General features: G+C 42.3%; 1 protein-coding gene across 12 annotated transcripts in view; it reads left to right on the top strand.

The window, feature by feature from the left end:
- Nucleotides 1-13,240, top strand: part of PARD3 (par-3 family cell polarity regulator) — a 613,817-nt gene that overhangs the window by 491,852 nt on the left and 108,725 nt on the right. The gene's annotated exons all lie outside the window — the stretch shown is intronic.

Here is a 13,240-nt window from a genome sequence, read left to right as displayed (position 1 = left end):
CCATCTTTCTAGATTTGTCTTGCAAAATGATGCCTCTCGACTTAAAACCCATGTAATGTCCTTTTCCCGAGTTCTAGAGCCGCAGTGCATTAGCTTTTAATGGGATGCTGAAAGTTGAGCCTTCCCATCCCAGCGTCCTCCTACATATTCAAGGAAGAAGCCTAGACAATGTGTTATAACTATAGATGGAAAATCACATCTTCCAGTGCATCATAAATATTACATTTTGTTCAGGCTGCAAAGCAAGAGTGCTGTCAATTTAAAGGTGCAGCTTCACCGCCTGCTTCATTTATTTTTAAAGATGCCACACAGCAATGTCTTTAACTGAAATGAAACAAGTGCAATGTCCTACTCCAGGGGGTCATTGTAACATCTCACACTGCAACCCATGATATACTTACTGTATATTCCACCTTGTGTGTGGTTGTGATCGTTCTGTGTGTATTTGTGTCCTGATCCTGGAGCCATATCTGATTTTATCTGTTTTATTCTACCTAAAGGGGTACTCCAGTGAAACATTTTTTTTTTTTTTTTTTTTAAATCAATTGGTGCCAGAAAGATAAACAGATTTGTAAATTACTTCTATTAAAAAATATGAATCCTTCCTGTACTTATTAGCTGCTGAATACTACAGCGGAAATTCTTTTCTTTTTGAAACACAGAGCTCTCTGCTGACATCATGACCACAGTGCTCTCTGCTGACATCTCTGTCCATTTTAGGAACTGCCCAGAACATCATATGTTTGCTATGGGGATTTCCTTTTACTCTGGACAGTTCCTAAATGAGGTCATCAGAGAGCACTGTGGTCATGATGTCAACAGACAGCTCTGTGAAAAGAATGTCCAGTGTAGTATTCAGCAGCTAATAAGTACAGGAAGGATTAAGATTTTTTAATAGAAGTAATTTACAAATCGGTTTAACTTTCTGGCACCAGTTGATTTAAAAAAAAAAAAAATAGTTTTTCAAAGGGGTATTCCAGGAATCACAAAACAGGCCTTTTTTCTTTCAAAGACCTCTTGCTGTTTGTCTCCAGTTTGGGTGTGGTTCTGCGGCTTCATTCTATTGAAGTGAATGAAGCCAAGTTGTAATACCACACCCAAAGTGGAGACAAGGAGGGCGCTGTCTCTTTGATTCCTGGAATACCCCTTTAAATAGCATCTTGTATGTTATATTACACTTACACATTTAAAAGGGACTGTAAATCAGAAGTTAAAAATATATGTCCAGCATTTGTCTCTCTGTGCAAAGATTGGTGCGGAGAGACGCCGCTTGTGCTGAGCTGCACACTGGCAGAGGCAGTGTACAATGCCCAGGAAGTTCTGTGCACGGCTCCCGTTTATCAGAAAAGGACTTGAGCACAGAACTTGCTGGTCTTTGGATGTTGCTTTAGCAACTGTACTGCCCAGCATAAGCTGCGTCTCTCCTCACCGATCTTTTCAGGTGGGAGTCCAATGCTAGATTTACACTTTATAGGGGTACCCCGCTAGAAAAGCATTTGTTTTTATTATTTTTTTAATCAACTGATGCCAGAAAATAAAACAGATTTGTAAATTACTTATATTTAAAAATCTTAATTCTTCCAGTACTTATCAGCTGCTGTATGCTCCACAGGAAGTTCTTTTCTTTTTGAATTTCCTTTCTGTCTGACCACAGTGCTCAGGAACAGGATAGGTTTGAAATGGGCAACTACGCCTTCTCTGGACAGTTCCTGACACGGACAGAGGTGTCAGCAGAGAGCACTGAATGGATTAAGATTTTTGAATAGAAGTAATTTACAAATCTGTTTAACTTTTTGGCATCAGTTGGTTTAAAAAAATGTTTTTCCAGCGGAGTATCTCTTTAAGACACCCTTTGTACACCAGTGTCAGTGCTAGAAGCGTTCATTGATTGTGCCTGTATTGGTACAGCTGTCCTAGGCGGGTCTTGTTTACACGGCAGAATTTGCTTGTGGAATCCAGAAGAATAAGGCTAGGTTCACACTACGGAATTTCCAGGCAGAAAATTTCCGCCTGAATCAGTCAGCGCTAGGACAGTGCAGTCTCCAATAGACTGCAATGTGTTCTGCGAGTATTTATGCCTGAAGTATGACTACGCCATTCTCCAGGCAGAAATTTTCAAGCGGATTTTCTGTTCATAAATTCCGCTTCACAAATACCGAAGTGTGAATTTGTGAACGGAAACCCATTCACTACACTATACATTTTAGTAAGCGGAATTTCTGCCTGCAATTTCAATGCGAAATTGCAGATGGAAATTCTGCAGCGTGAACCTAACCTAACTGCCCGGAAAGTCCATTGCAGCAGAGTCCTATTGCTTTAAAAAGAATTCTGTTCCACATGCACACGGCACAATTTTGGCACCGGAAACATCTGTAGCGGAAATTCAAATTCCATCCTCCGCTGAAAGTATTGAGGTGTCATTTCTTTTTGCGTAATCTGCTCGGGAAGGCATTGCCATCCGTGGAGATGGCACATTTCCAAACGGTCATAACGCAGACTGATGAGTCCACGCCTGCTGTTAACAGAATGTCTATTCAGGAACAAAGTACCCTGTGTGAACATAGCCGTACAGGGAGGATATCCTATAGGAGTTACGGTACATATTTTAGTTGTCTTATCAAAATCTATTTTCTGCCGTGCAATGAAAAGCATATCGGAGCGCTCATCTCTGCAAACTCCTATATGCTCCGCTCACTGGTTCACATTAGAGAAATATGCCTTTGAAGTGGTTTGACCCTCATCATACCTGGTAGCGGTCCTGCGTGTTATTTTCCTAAGTCGTAACACGTGAAGGTGTAAGCAGTGGTCACATGGTTGACATCAATACCCAGAAAAAAAAAATCAAGATGTAGCTGAGCTTAGTGAGTTACAGTAATGTAATCTTACATTCAGTCCCATGTAGCTGCGCTACATCTATATGCCCAGATTTGCAGGAATTAGAATTAAAATTAAAGGGGTATTCCAGGAAAAAACTTTTTTTTTATATATATATATCAACTGGCTCCAGAAAGTTAAACAGATTTGTAAATTACTTCTATTAATAAAATCTTAATCCTTTCTGTACTTATGAGCTTCTGAAGTTAAGGTTGTTCTTTTCTGTCTAAATCCTCTCTGATGACACCTGTCTCGGGAACTGCCCAGTTTAGAAGCAAATCCCCATAGTAAACCTCTTCTAAACTGGGCGGTTCCCGAGACAGGTGTCATCAGAGAGCGCTTAGACAGAAAAGAACAACCTTAACTTCAGAAGCTCATAAGTACTGAAGGGATTAAGATTTTTTAATAGAAGTCATTTACAAATCTGTTTAACTTTCTGGAGCCAGTTGATATATATAAATAAATTAAAAAAAAGTTTTTTTTCCTGGATAACCCCTTTAAGAAATATTATATCATTTGTATGAAAATTTGTGCAGTTTTTTTTTTACTAATGGTGTTTTTGTCTAAAAAAAAACTGCGCACGCAACATAATTGTGGGAATTATTAAACGGGTGCGCAAAGGGGGGAAAAAGGCATGCAACAAAGAATTTCTTATATCCTAGGGAGTGGTAGCAGATCAGGGAGAAGAATTCTCCCAAAAAAAGGTGTCTCTGGTAGCGCTCTCCTCCGGAATGTCAGCGTCTGGATTGGGGCAATTAACCGACCAAAACGGAATGTCCCCGGCGCTCGCGCCGGGGACATTCCGTTTTGGTCGGTTAATTGCCCCAATCCCGACGCTGACCTTTCCGGAGGAGAGCGCTACCAGAGACACCTTTTTTTGGGGAGAATTCTTCTCCCTGATCTGCTATTTCTCAAGACCGTCCTCTGCCAGCTGAGAAGGGGACCGGTGCCGGTGTGAGGTGAAAAATTCAAACCCGTGAAAATCCCCGCTGTAGCTTCGGCACACTTGCCCCTCCCCCTTCTAGCTTTGGCTAACTTCGGAAAGGGGCGGTCCGATTTTTTCACGGGTTTGAATTTTTTTTCCCCACCCCACACCGGCTTTGCACCACAGTCTTCGGTATCAAGTCTTCAATGGTGTTGTGCTCAACGTACAACACCAGTAGGTGAGCAAACCTTTTTTCCACATTTTACATCACATTTTATAAAAGGATAATCGCGCTTAGATGCGCATCGGTTCTTTTCTGTTTTTTCTTTCAAACTGCATCCTAGGGAGTGGAGTATACTTGCAAAAAAAATTAAAAATAATTTTTTTTTTTTTACCTAGATAATAACTTCTACAAATCTATCTATGCACCCTCGGAGTGCAAAAATAAATAAATAACTAAAATTAAAATAAATAACATAATTGCCAAAAATCTATCAAATATTTTTTGTGGAATAAAATTAAATAAAAATCAATGATAAATGTGTGTAATTGCACATATATGGCCCGGCAGCCATGAGGTGTATCCTGTTATATTAACGCTTTGTGTACCAAAGTGCAGTTACATGTATATAACCCCATTCTTTATACTGCACCAAGAGTACAGACTATTATAGTGCTATATGTTAGAGCAGTGTTTCCCAACCAGGGCGCCTCCAGCTGTTTCAAAACTACAACTCCCAGCATGCCTGGACATGCTGGGAGTTGTAGTTTGCTGGGAGTTGTAGTTTGGCAGCAGCTGGCATCACCTTGGTTGGGTAACACTGTGTTTGAACTAACACCATCGACGCTGTGTTTGCAGACTCATTTAGCAGACTATTCTTAGAGTCGAGTTGTGAATATTTTAATTTATTTTTTTCCCCCCCAATTTTCTAGGACTTTATTTTAATTGTGGCGTTCTGTAATAAAAGCACTAAATATTTTATAACGTGTTTATTAGCACCAAGATCGCTGGAAATATAATGAGCGTGTTAGAGATGCAAATGTTTCTTTTTGTTATTGCTTCCTATTATCACAAGTGAATTATGAGACTAATGTGATTTGGACAATTAAAGAGTCCCTGCCAGGCAACCATGTCTGTTGTACGGGTTACTTCAACTTCATTAATGGCGTTGTAGGTTAGGCTTCCGCACAGCGTCTGTCTATGGGATTCTGCTCATGGCTAGTTTTACATCTGTTTTTGCTGGCTTCATCTACTGTATTATTATTGTTTTACCCGGTTATTCATGATAGATGTCCCATTGTACCAGTGTATCCCAGACAGAGTGCCTCCAGCTGTTGCAAAACTACAACTCTTAGCAAGCCCAAACAGCGTTCCGCTGTCTGGGAATGCTGGGAGTTGTAGTTTAGCAACAGCTCTGGAGGCACCCTGCTTAAACTTCCATGTACGCTTGTGTTACCGATTAGAGATGAGCGAATTTACAGTAAATTCGATTTGTCACAAACTTCTCAGCTCGGCAGTTGATGACTTATCCTGCATAAATTAGTTCAGCTTTCCGGTGCTTCGGTGGGCTGGAAATGGTGGATACAGTCCTAAGAAAGAGTCTCCTAGGACTGTATCCACCTTTTCCAGCCCACCGGAGCACCTGAAAGCTGAACTAATTTATGCAGGAAAAGTCATCAACTGCCGAGCCGAGAAGTTTGTGACGAATCGAATTTACTGTAAATTCGCTCATCTCTATTACCGATGCAATATGTCTAAATATATTGGCATTGCAGAGCGATGACACCTTCTGTTTATTGGATGAAGAATGGAGAAGCTAGTGTACTTACAGATGCATACATTATCAATCCACGCTCCAGGTGTGACAGAGTGATCCCCATCACCACCCAAATTTGTCAGATCAGCCTAAAATGTATTGCCGTCCACTAGTCATTATCACCGCAGTTTCAACTAATTTTGCGTAAATCATTGGTATAAGCAAATGAAAGAAACTATATTACCGGTAGGTATTTTATTAGAGCAAAAAAAAAAAAAAAAAAAAAAAAAAAACTTTCCCTCCACTTTTCTGCATCTGAGAAACTGCTTACTGAGAGATCATGTGACGTGACTTAGAAACAATGCTTGGAAATTCCGGTGTAGCAGAGTCCCATTGCTGTCAGTGGGATTGCGCTGCACGGTGCAGACTACACATTTGATGCTGCTAAAGTTTTATTGCCAAAGGAATGATCTTTGTCAGAATACATTGCTGCCTTTACTAGGGCTGCTGAAAGCCCTAGTAAGTGCTGTATCTCACCCTAGTGCTGGATTCACAGCTTACACTGCATAATCCTGCTCTATAATGTCCACTCTGCTGCTTCTGATTGTATGCTATAGAGACATGGGGATGCTGGACACCCCTACTTTGTGTGCAGTGCAGAGAGGATGTTGTAGCTAAATTAGCCTTGGTTAAACAAGGCAAAGGTTTATTAAGTTGAACCTATTACGGTATTTTTGTTTTGTGGAGTCGATTTTTGGGGCATATTGTTCAATTTAGATCTTTGTATGCAATTTTTGAGTGTTTTAAAGCATCTGTGCACAAAAAAATAACATTCATGTGGTTGCTTCTCTATTGTGATTACGTTTTTTTTGTTTAGTTTTTTTGGGGTGGGGGGGGGATTAGCATGCAAGCAATAGAAGCGTTCATGTCGTACAAAATGAATACACTCATATATTTCACTCTCTAGAGACCTCTTGGATATGAGCCGCCTCACCATAGATTTGGTGTTGCACCACATGTGTTATACAGCTTTATTGCTCTGGGAGAGCAGTTTATGGATTCCATACTTTACACTGTTTGTTCCCCTTTGATAGAGAAGTATTCAGTGTATTATTAATAAACATAATATAGAACAAAGAGTTGTACTCTTCAGTCCAGCCAATATCTCAGGTATGTAATGTAAAGGCAATAGGATGGCAAATTACCATTGTGAATGGACTCTCAGCTTTTGAGCATCCGCCAACAAAGTATCACAAGTTTCCTTCTTGAGTAAGTAGTCATACTGCAGAAGGAACATTTTTTTGTCTAAATAAAGTATTATGAATGCAGTGGGTGGATAGCACTGTCACTTGTCAGCAGAAAAGCCACTTTTTGCAGTATAAATGTACAGAGATTTATAGACATACACACATCTGAGTTCTCCTGTCATACGCGTCTTGCCTTTTTTTTTTGCTTTTGTTTGTGGTATTTTAATAATCTAGCGGGGTAACAAAGTTGATGGACTTTACAGGATCTTTGTAATGGTGACAACTAACAATGCTACAGCTTTATTCAATAATGTCTGTTGTCAGAGCACTCGTGTTACATTTTATTCCATTTTTTTTCTACTGAAGCTCCTATTACAGTTCCGATGTATGGAGATGGAAATCTGTATGACAGTCTTCTAAATGTCTACTTCTAGTATTTGTCAAAGCCCCAGATTCCTAGACAAACACTAATAAAGACAATTAGTAAAGGCCACCATTTATGAGCCGGGATGGAGAGCTATTGAGTGGCTCCCAGTCTAGCAGACCCGGTTATATTGGCATTACCAGGGTATTCCAGCCTCATGTTTTACCTATCCACTGGATAGGAGAGAAATGTTAGTCCTTAGAGGTCTGATCATAGTGCTTTGTTGTTTTCATTTATTGCTATAGATCGGCAAGACGCATGCTCGTTTTATTCAAACTACTTCTAGCTTCAGTCTTATGGAGGATAACACAGGTCCCCCGCTCTAGCGGTCAGTGAGGGTCTCTCTGTTTCATGCTGGAATACACTTTTAAAGGGGTAATAACATGATTAAAAGTTTTCATCTATCCACAGACTAGGGGATATGTAGATAAATTGCTGGGGGGGTCTGACCGTTAGGAGACAATTGACCTAATTGTTGTGATCAGTTGTCGTCGTGAGCGAATAGAGCAGCAGAGCACATGCTCAGCCACCACTCCATTCACACTCTATGGGACTTCCAAGTTCGGTGCTGGGCTATGATTGTAAGTCCCATACAGAATGATTAGACCAGCGAGCGAGCATGTGTGCTTTGACTTCTCTTCTAATGATCATGGGGAAGCCAACAGTCTGACCTTCTCCGATCAACCAAGGCCACTGTAGAGAAAATGTAGAATTTGAATCTGTTATAATATCCAGTTATCAGCTGAAATCTCCCCCTTGTGACATCACGCCACACCCCCTCCTTTCATGTCTATGGGAGGGGGCGTGACGGCCGTCACGCCCCCTCCCATAGACATGAATGGAGGGGGCGTGGCTTGAAGTCACATCTCCAGTCCCAGAAATCCAGCAGTTCCAAGACTGGAGTAGCGCCCAACACAGAATGCCGGGTGCTGCACGCGATCAGACATCTTGTCCCATATCCTTTGGATAGGGGATAAGATGTCTATGGGTGGAATACCCATTTAAAGCCTTCACCATCATCATGTGATGAGACCCATGACTTTGATATGTGACATGTAAAGAGTTACATTGATGTGCTTCATCGGTGCTTTGTGAATTCTACAGATTCTTGCTCCTCCTTGGATGGTTGCAGCCATAATGTTCTGGGTTGTTTTGTATTACCGTCACAATTCTTTATCCGCTCCCATAGAACGTTAGAAAATAGAAAGCTACTGTGACTACGGCTCGGAGCTGTTTATTTAAAGTGACGGTTTTAAGACTCTGAATCCCATCAAACATATGGTTAAATGTCATCCCATAATCCCCTTGAAGTTACTGAAGGCATTTCCTTTCAACAATAATCCTTGATTAATGAAAGTGTTTTTTTGTCCATTTATGTCCTGTTTAGACAGTCTCATTGTCAGATATGAGCCATTTATGACCTGCACATTTCTCAATTTGTCTCATTAAAATTTTGGTCTTAGCCAAGAGGTATTTCCGTGTTGGCATTTCTATATGTCAGGCACCTGTCAACACAAAGGATCATGGAAAATACCACCACCAGACATTTCTTTTATTTCCCCCATTTTTTCTTCTATTTTACATTTTTTCAAGCAATGAATAACATTTGGGACACTTATCTTACTTTTGATGACCTTTTAATGTCTAGTTGGGTATAAAAACAGACAGTGAGTTTAGAGGGGTTTTCTGGGACTTGTTCATTGATGGACAATCATCATGAGAGGCCATCTACATCTTATCCATGGAAGGTCTGATAGCTGGCACCTAACAATCCACCTTTTGTTTGCCAAAGCTGCAGCAATCACCATACACAGTGAACTGAGCCAGAAGCAGACAGCTCCATAGGTTGTGTAGTGGCCGTCTTGGGTTACTGCAGTGGAGATGACCTTTAGACTTCCATTTCTCTACAGTGACTTTATGGGGAAAAGGGTAATCTAAATATTTAGTCATATACCTTCAGTAGTTGTTTGTCCAATCCTCGCCATACTCTGTTTGGCCAAACAGGTATGTATTATCAATGGGGATAGGGGAATAAGCTGCTGCTAGACACCCCTTTGGCAGTGACTTTGGAAACAAAAAGATAAGATGTTGAAATACAACATGCCCAATCACCTATACACATGTGTAGTGTCGAGACAATGGAATCCAACTTTTTACTATCGCTGTTCAACCCTATGCGGCCCTCAGTGACTGCCTATGACTGGTTTTCCATAATCTTGTCCTCGAAAGACCTGAAAGCTTTTAGATCTTGCGTTGTCTCCTGTTAAGGGTTAGAAAGTCTATGCAGCCATTTATTTATCATACTTTTCAAGTTACAAATTATTTATTAAAAAATATGTCCAATTTGCTTTATATTTTTCTTGCATTTTGGTTGCTTTTATTCATTAATGCTAGCTATAAAATCATATTAAACCTTATTTATTAATTGCTGTAAATGGAAAAGATTGGAGAAACCATTCCGAGGTCTGACAGCTTCATACTTATCATAACATATATTGTTGTTTTTCCATTTCACTTTTGTATCCCGATAGCTTTTAGCATCAGATACATCAAAGCCCTTATTATAAAAGCAGAAAACAAATTTAGCAAGATACACATAAAGCAGTCTTTTGATCTCACTGTAATGTGTGCAAAAATCCAGTTATAGAAGGAAACACCTTACAGTGCAGTGCGTTGGGGTACAGGGGGGTGCTGAGTTGTAGTCAGTCGCATTTGGCAGTAGTTGGGTAAGCATATGTTTTCAGTCAATACATTTATCTGTTTCATTTTTCATGTTTATTTGTGCATTAACTGCAGAAGATAAGGCTGTGATGACATCTGCATGGAAGCCTAATTGCAGGTTTGTTACATTTGACAAGACAAAATAGTAATGCTACAATGCATTCAGTGTATACCTGTTAATATACAGTTTGGTTGGATTTTATTTTGCTTGGACAGCAGCTTGTAGCCCTGTGGTTCTCCCCCCCCCCCCCCCCAACCCCTGTGGTTCTCCCCCCCCCCCCCCCAACCCCTGTGGTTCTTCCCCCCCCCCAACCCCTGTGGTTCCCCCCCCCAACCCCTGTGGTTCCCCCCCCCAACCCCTGTGGTTCTCCCCCCCCCCCCCAACCCCTGTGGTTCTCCCCCCCCCCCCCAACCCCTGTGGTGTTCCCCCCCCCCCCAACTCCTGTGGCTCCCCCCCCCAACTCCTGTGGCTCCCCCCCCAAACTCCTGTGGCTCTCCTCCCCCCCCAACCTCCTGTGGCTCTCCTCCCCCCCCCCCAACCCCTGTGGCTCCCCCCCAACCCCTGTGGCTCTCCTCCTCCCCCCCCAACCCCTGTTGCTCTCCCCCTCCAACCCCTGTGGCTCTCCCCCCCCCAACCCCTGTGCCCCCCCCCCAACCCCTGTGGCTCTTCCCCCCCCCAACCCCTGTGGCTCTTCCCCTCCAACCCCTGTGGCTCTTCCCCTCCAACCCCTGTGGCTCTTCCCCTCCAACCCCTGTGGCTCTTCCCCTCCAACCCCTGTGGCTCTTCCCCTCCAACCTCTGTGGTTCTTTCTACACCTTCCAACATCCCGAAGGCTGTTAGGGCATGATGGAAATTGTAGTTTTGCAACTGCTATAGAGCTACAGGTTAAGGTAACACTGCGCTAAAATGTATAAGGCGGTATTTATTATGGTAAATATAAAACCAGCACAATTTTAGCTTAATTTTTGTCAAATCTCTTTCCTGACAAAGTATACAGTAGTTACTAGGTTGTCAGCATGACCCGGGCAACATAAAATGATACAGTGGCCTACTTTGTAGATGCATACAGTTCCAATATGTAATCTCAGATCACACGCGTGCAATCTTCTATTCCATATAAGCAATATTTCATTGTTCTGGTTTTGCATTTGGAAGTGAAGCCAGAGCTGGATTGTTAGACAAAGTGCGATATCTGGGACACGGTGCTCGCCTGTGGGTCCTGGCAGATACAGGAAACAGAAGCATCACTAATTCTCCTGCTTAAATGCAGCATATTAAGCATGAAAGCTGAATTAAATATGAATTAAACCCATGTAAATCCCATCTGACATCCTATGGAACAAGAAAAATGAGCCGCACACTTACAACAGGTGTTGAAACACCAACCTACCATTGTGATAATTCCCACCGTGCTGTTACACAGCTGCTGAAGAAGCCGCCAAGACAAGGACGCTTTGGATTGTGTACCAGACCGCCCGTGTACTAGTTGGATGAGAATTCATCTTAATCAAGTCTCGTCTACATAGTACGTCCAGGCATTGTGATTACTACTTGTTACATCTGGACTAGTTTTGTAAAGGTTCTCTGTGATGGTGTTTTCAAAATATGATCTGTTCATTTACGTTAATCTACCTCACCCCCAGTAACTAACATGGCTGATTGGACAGGTTGGTTGATGTTGACCATTAACACACCAAGATACGTTCTTAATATTAAAGCAGTCATTACAATGACGTGTCTTCAGTAGAACCATTCTATTCTCCATAATGGAGATTGTAGTATGGGTGAAGCTGTTGTGAAGGTGTTGTCCATTTTAGAATATTACTTTCTACAGGAAGGTTCTCTCAAATAGAAGATCATCAGATGATATCCTGCTTCCTGCAACGTAAGTGATCGCCTGTGATCTGCAGGGGAAACCAGCAGCAAGTGCTCAATTACCCTGCAGCACCACCACAGGTGAAATGAAGCATTACAATGAGCTTAACAAATAAAAGTTGATAAAGGTGTTGCCTGGTAAAATGTATCATTTTACTATTGTCCCCAGCCTGTTCCCTTGCTCCAGTTCCCAGGCACTTTTTCCACAGTGACTATGCTTTCCCTCAAGCTGCAGAGCATAGAGTCCACAGCCAGGGGAACAGACAGTGCCGCTCACAATTCACTAGCCGATGAGGTACATCACTGCGGCTAGTGATTGGCTGAGCACCGCTGTGACGTCTGGCCAGCTCCAGGAAGCAGACTATCGGCAAAGAGCTACCTGAAAGGAGGGGCTCTGATACCGGAGCATATAAGGGAGCGGAGGAAGGCAAGTTTGTGTTTGTTATTTTATTAGGCAGGCTGGGGACAAAAATATATTTTACGAGACAACCCCCTTATCATATAACACAGACATGCTGTGTCTGCCGTAGGGAAGATGCTCTTGTAGCCCCTCTATGCTGGCAAATGAATAATGGCCCTAATTATGAAATCCCCACATATTGTCAAAAGGGGTATTCTCATCATGGAAAGCTATCCTCTATTTGTACCATAGGGGATAAGTAGCTGATCAGAGTCTTACCACTGGAACCCACATAGATCCCAATAATAATGGTTAAATGTCCTCCATATGAGTGGAGCAGCAGTGAGTATGTGTGGCCACGGCTGCATTCATTTAGGGAACATTTATTCTCAGGATAAGTAGAGATCCCAGTAATCAGACCCACACCAATCTGTAAGTTTTCACACAGCCTGAGCATAGGGGAACACTTTCCAAAACAAGAACATCTCTTCAACTCAGATTTTTTTGAGGGTAGGGTTTCTGAAAATAGGTTCAAATTATAAATATTTTTTTTCCAAAACCTGACACTTTCTAAGCCCAAAACATAATCTCTCATCCCATGACAGATACACCTAAAAGTATACATAAGAAGACAAATAGGTACCTGCACTCACCGCGAGGAAACAGCAGACCAACTTCTATGGCATCTCGGACAGATCCGACTTCAGGCTGACAGCAGGACGCTCAGAGTGGAGGCGACTGCCGGCAAAGTTTTGCGCAGATCGTGCTTCTTCCGGCCTCGTACGAGGCCGGAAGAAGCGCGATCGGCACAAAACTTTGCCGGCAGTTGCCTCCACTCTGAGCGCCCTGCTGTCAGCCTGAAGTTGTCCGAGATGCCATAGAAGTTTGTCTGCTGTTTCCTCGTGGTGAGTGCAGGTACCTTTTTGTCGTCTTATGTATGCTATTGAGTGACTTCGGGTTTCTTGGTTCCCAGCACCTCCGGACCCACAGGCATCAGGACTCCGCATTGTTACAGT

This window comes from Hyla sarda, chromosome 5 (assembly GCF_029499605.1).
Source record: "Hyla sarda isolate aHylSar1 chromosome 5, aHylSar1.hap1, whole genome shotgun sequence".
In the NCBI taxonomy this organism is placed as follows: Eukaryota; Metazoa; Chordata; class Amphibia; order Anura; family Hylidae; genus Hyla; species Hyla sarda.
This window is presented reverse-complemented; position numbering and strand designations above follow the sequence as displayed.